Source organism: Lycium barbarum, chromosome 1 (genome assembly GCF_019175385.1).
Source record: "Lycium barbarum isolate Lr01 chromosome 1, ASM1917538v2, whole genome shotgun sequence".
Classification (NCBI taxonomy): domain Eukaryota; kingdom Viridiplantae; phylum Streptophyta; class Magnoliopsida; order Solanales; family Solanaceae; genus Lycium; species Lycium barbarum.
The window spans coordinates 170,306,334-170,312,701 of NC_083337.1; positions in this window are offsets into that span (position 1 = coordinate 170,306,334).

Genomic DNA, 6,368 nt, shown 5'->3' on the forward strand with positions numbered 1-6,368 from the left:
CATAGCCAACAGGCAATCAATTTACAAGCATAGCCAAAAGGCAATCAAGCAATCACAATAAGCCAGAAAACGACCGATAGAGGATAGCTATAATATCAGAATCTAATGGGGCTTTTAAACTCCTGGTTCTTACCGTTTCTGAAATTGATTGTAGTTATTGAAAATATTGAAAGTTACCAACTGCCCTTAAATGTTACATAATTTTTTTACCAATAGAAAGAGTGAGTTTGCTCACTTTTTCGTCGTCTGTTGTCCATTAAAAAAAAAATGGTGAGCCTCATACTAAATACCAAGCAATATAATTAAAAAAAAGGTGGGTTCCATACTAAACACCAAGCAATATAATAAAAAAAAAAAGTGGGCTCCATATTAAACACCAGGCAATATAAAAGAAAAAAAAAAGTGAAACCCATAATCTCCAAACTCATAAAAAAAAAAGTGGATCTCATATTAATAAATTCAAGCAATATAAAAAAAAGTGAACCCCATATTAAAAAAACAAACAATGTCAAAAAAAAAAAAAAGTGAATCCACATTAAAAAATCAAATAATATTCATTTAATTTTCAAAATATCCCATTAAGTCAATAATGATGGATTCATTGCCACATGCGTATCAACCCATTAGTGGAGCAAATAAAATTATTGTACAGGAAAAAACATTGACCCCATATTATTGCTTTTCTTGAAAAGGTTAAGTAGCCAAATCATACAGTTTTTATTTTTTTATATTAGCCTGAGATGTAATCTAGATATTGAACTATTGTATTTGCTATTCCGCCAGGTCATTTTATTTGTTATGTTTACTAAAATAAATATATTTAAAATATTTATATTTTAAAATAAGATATAATTTAATTACTTTTTCATTTTTATTCTTACTCTAATAAATGTGAAAAGAGATTAATGTCGTAAAATAAAAAATAATATTAAATGGAGATCAAATAATATTGTTTGAAAATTACATGAATATTGTTTGATTTTTTAATATGGGGTGAATGTTTTTTTTGGATATTGCTTATTTTTTAATATGGGGTCCACTTTTTTTTTATTTACATGAGTTTGGAGATGGCGGGGTCCACTTTTTAATTTTTTTTTTAATATTGCTTGATTTTTTAATATGGGGTTTTTTTTTTTTTTTTTTTTTTGGAGATGGACGATAAAACCACCCCTAACTCATGCTTCTAATATAGTGTAAATATAAATTTATATATGCAACCAAAGGAGTGAACAACCCATAGCCTCAAATGATAAAAGAACCATCCATCTTGAGCAAACGTTTGCAGGCAAGCCTACTGCAAATAAAGTGACAAAGCTATATAAATTGTTAACATTAGTACATAGTACTAAAGGTCCAATATTAATTACTATTAATGTTAATTAGAGGGAACGGGAAGAGGTATACGTTTTTTTTTTTTTTTTTGCCAGATTTTCACGTCACGCTACATTATCAATTATACGTATATTACTAATAAATACGAATTAAAGGGAAATAAATGATAATTATAGGAAAGGGGAAGTAGAGTCTTTAATCTAATCTTTCAAATGACGGTTAGGATAGGATTTTATTATAATGATAATTAATGAGGTGGTTTTTTCAGCTTTTCAAAATATCTCATAAATGAAAAGAAAAGGGATTAAAAGCAAGAAAAATCCAAAAAAAGAGAGAGGAGAAAATAGATAAATGATTTTCTAGGCCATAAAGAGGTGTCACATCACCTTGTCTATGCCTAGCTTTGTGTGTGTGTGTGTCTATATATATATATATAGATAGATTAATTATACATTTTCAAATTAAGCTTGCTTAAATATTACATAGTTAGGAATAATTTAAGGTGTATTAAAAAACAATAAGGTAAATTTAAATTAAAATACATAAATTTCAAAAAAATAACTAATTAGCATACATATAATTGTTTATTGAGAAAATAGAATTTATATAGATAGAATTTAAACTTTTGATTAGCAAAAGTCTTCTTAGGCAATAGAATAGGGTTGAAAAGCTTTCCAAACTTCTCAATATTACTTACAATCGAGAGCATATGCATGGAATAATTTTGTTTTCCTTGTAATCAAATTATACATTTAAAATACGATTCAAAACGTAACAAAATGAGTTTTTTTTCGAGTAAATTATACGAACACAATTTTCTCGCTTTTCCATTGGGACTACATTTCAAACTCCCAAATTAGACACAATCAAGGTCAATTTTTTTCTCGGTCAATTAATTCTATCCAGATCAAATATAATTTTACTAGTTTATTTTTCAAAAAAAAAAACTAAACCTCCAGTATGTAGAAACAACGAAAATGAAAGGATCAACTAATTACATACGATGAGGCAATTCCTTTTTGACATTCATATTCTTTAAGAATTTATCAAATCAACGTAATCACCCAGCAATGTGAAAAAACAATTAAATCCATGTAAAATAATAAGTAAAGAAAAAATCAAAGCCTGGAAAATAAAAGGAGCAAATAAACTGTCAAATAAAATTAAGCCATCTAACTTTCAAAATGATAAATTAGCAAGACACTCACTGTCAAAATGTAGCAAAAATTGCATTCGGGCATGATATATACCCAAGAAATATGGGAAAGAAAATCCTCCATGTAGATGTGTTTTATACTCAGATTGCTCCAAAACTCAATTTAAAGTTAGCAATTAAAAATCATGCACGTTTCCCCTTAATGAATGCAAAAATAAATGCACAGTGAACACGTCTGTTAAGCATGATGTGCACTATAATGGTGAAAACAAGTTAGTAGTTAAGAGGTCTTTTGTAATTGAGATACAATAAGTAGGATAGATAATGATCAATTTCCACTTATTAAACAAATTGAATAAGAAAATAAAAGAAGAAACCCAAAAAAAGGAGGAAAAAAATAAATACAATCCTTGGCCATATAGAGGTGTCACATCACTTTATCTATGCCTAGTTTTATAATATATATTGATTTGCACATTTATCCATTTCAGAGCAACTTCAGACATGCGATATCTGAAGTTAGTCTTGATAAAATCCAACTTTTTTACTGAAGTTTCATATGGCTAAAGTCGAGACATTTTTACTGTAACTTCAATTATTATTGGAGTTAATGCATATATGATTGGAGTTTAATCGTTTTTGTTTATATTTAACTTCAGAAAGCACGTCTGAAGTTATTCTTAAATAAATATTTTTTTTTTAAAGAAAAAATTGGATATCGATAAAATGGCGTTGACAAATAGGATAAAAGAGAAACCCACGTCATATGTTATATAGTCGATCAAAAGCCATCAATAAATGGCCCAAATGGCTAATACCAAGATTTTTTGAACATTGAATATTACAACGTGCTAATGTATGTTACTTTTGGTCTTGTACTGCAAGGGTGCAAGACCAACTAGATGATGAAGTGATAGTCTTTTTCTCTTCTATTCTAAGCTCATTTCCTACTAGAAAAATTTGTCTCCCCGCTTTGCTTCACTTTTGTGAAAGCGCACTTCTTTATTTTCCTTTTAGTTCTTTTTCTTGATCATTATTGCAACTTTTGGCAAGACCTTGTCTTCTTGAACTTGAATGCTAGTCAACAAAAGCCCCCACCCATAATCTACTTATTTAAATAATGGCTTCAAGGAATAATTACTTTTCTAAGTTCAATTAATGGAGTCTATACTAAACAACTTATAGAAATCAGTCTTTATCATCTCTAAACATGTTTTAAAAACTTAAATTTGTTTGGAAGGAAAAACAAAACCTTAATGCTGCACGGAAGATTGGTTTCGCCTAAGCTAGAGCTAATTAAATTTGTTGATCATTTTACAAAAGTTGCAGTCAATCAAGGGGACATCTTGTCTGAGAATTCGATTACAAGGGCTTATGATTACGGTATATTAAAATTCTAAAAGTAGTACTTAGTGTTAGGTAAACCTACTTAATTAATTACAGCTTTCATCCTAGGTAATTAGTGGATCATTTGACTTAGTAGACATTGGCAGAGACTTCTCACTTCCAACGTGTGCTTGCCTTCAACACAATGATCATATCTTCTCGTCTTCTAACAATTTTTTTTTTTTTTTTTTTAATTTACCATGTGGCATGCTCTGTTTGGCTTTCGCCGATTTTTTATTTTTTATTTTTTTATACCGTCGCTCATGTAAGAGTCTGGGCCGTCTATTAGTTCCTGTGTGACTAATTATTATTATAAGGTTTATTTGAATATGAAACACAATCGTGACACTGTAACATCCCATTTTTTTTTTTAACTATCAAAAAATCCGAGAACTTAATGTACTGATTTAGATTTACAAATTATTATAGAAAATTCATTGGTAGAATGGCAAGTACATACCACCTGCAATATTAAGCAGGTAGCTACTAGATTAAGGTGCAATAAATAAATATGAAAAGGAATATAAAGTCAAACTTCCTCAGTACATAGACCTCTGAAAGAAAGGGTATACTACCCAGCTGAAGATGCAATCATTTTTTCAAATAAACCTATTATTAGAAGAATTAAGTTATTATAACTAGGCTTAATACCTAGATGGACCCTTAAACTTGACATGTTTTATAAGATAGGCATATAAACTTACAAGGTGACCAGATAGACACTTAAACTTGCTCAAAGTGTATTTTTTAAACACATTTGAATTGAACACCTGCGCGTGAGGTCCAAACGTCAATTATGTAGCGTGGGGTTAAGTTTTGTCAGGTGATGTTTTTGGTTTTGTGTCTTGCGTATTTCAGAGGTCCAAACAGAGCCCTCTTTCTTTTTGACTTTTTGTGTTTTAGGCTTTTACCTCTCCTTTTCATATCTCTCCTTCTACGTGTCTCATTGTTTTAATTACTTTCGCAAAGTTAATAATGAAAAATACATCTAAATGGTTATTTTTTTACCCATAAATAATTTTTTACCCACTAAAAATTATTCGTATTATTTTTATAAAAAAAGATTATCCGTATTATTTTTGCTGGAAAAAAAATTATCCGTATTATTGGCTTAATACCTAAATGGACCCTTAAACTTGGCATGTTTTGTAAGATAGACATATAAACTTACAAGGTCACCAGATAGATTTTTATCCTAAGCGCGTGAAGGATTTTAAAATTGCTAAGTCAGAATACAAGCCAATAAAAAAACGGAAAAGGCTCTTCGTTATACTTTAGGGCCAATTATACCCTTAAAGTTATACTATGTGGTCAATTATACCCTTATGTCTAACTGCTGCCACGTGGCATCATCCCAGCCCTTCAAAATTATTTTACCCTCAAATAATTTTTTACCCACTAAAATAACTCAACCCGACTCGATTTTTTTCCAGCAAAAATAATACGAATAATTTTTTTTTACAAAAATAATACGAATAATTTTTAGTGGATAAAAAATTATTTAAGGGTAAAAAAATAACCATTTAGATGTATTTTTCATTATTAACTTTGCGAAAGTAATTAAAAACAATGAGACACGTAGAAGGAGAGATATGAAAAGGAGAGGTAAAAGCCTAAAACACAAAAAGTCAAAAAAGAGGGCTCTGTTTGGACCTCTGAAATACGCAAGACACAAAACCAAAAACATCACCTGACAAAACTTAACCCCACGCTACATAATTGGCGTTTGGACCTCACGCACAGGTGTTCAATTCAAATGTGTTTAAAAAATACACTTTGAGCAAGTTTAAGTGTCTATCTGGTCACCTTGTAAGTTTATATGCCTATCTTACAAAACATGCCAAGTTTAAGGGTTCATCTAGGTATTAAGCCTTATAACTAAGTCTGTTTCTTCTCATAAGTCATAAGAGACATATGATGTCTACATTATCTAAGCAAAATCCAGATCGTTAGGCCACACTTTCACATTGTTTATTTAATTTTGAGCCAAATCTTTTGAAGTGGAAAAAATGCCTATTTTAGGCTTTGTTAACATGAGGTAGAACAAGCGACTTAATTTTGTACCCTTCTTTTGCCTTGTTTATATATTCAAATGATGATTGAGATAGGGAAGGCCACTCTGAACGTGTTGATCGAAGAAAGAGGACTCATTCTTCTAACCGTGTCTGAATCAACTTGCACGAATAAATATTTCATTAGATACTCACTAACTCTTACTTCCTCTGTTCCAATTTATGTGTCACACTTTCCTTTTAAGTCTATCCCAAGAAAATATCTCCTTTCTAAATATAGAAATAATTTAACTTGATGAGATGCTTTACAAACATACAAATATCTAAGGTTTGTTTTGGACCACAAATTTCAAAAGTCTTTCTTTTATTTCGTAAATTCTAGTCAAATGGTGCCACATAAATTGGGACCGGGGGAGTCTTAGCATAACTATCGAGTAACTTTATCCACTAAAGATTAAACAGAAAAAAGACACAAATTTTCA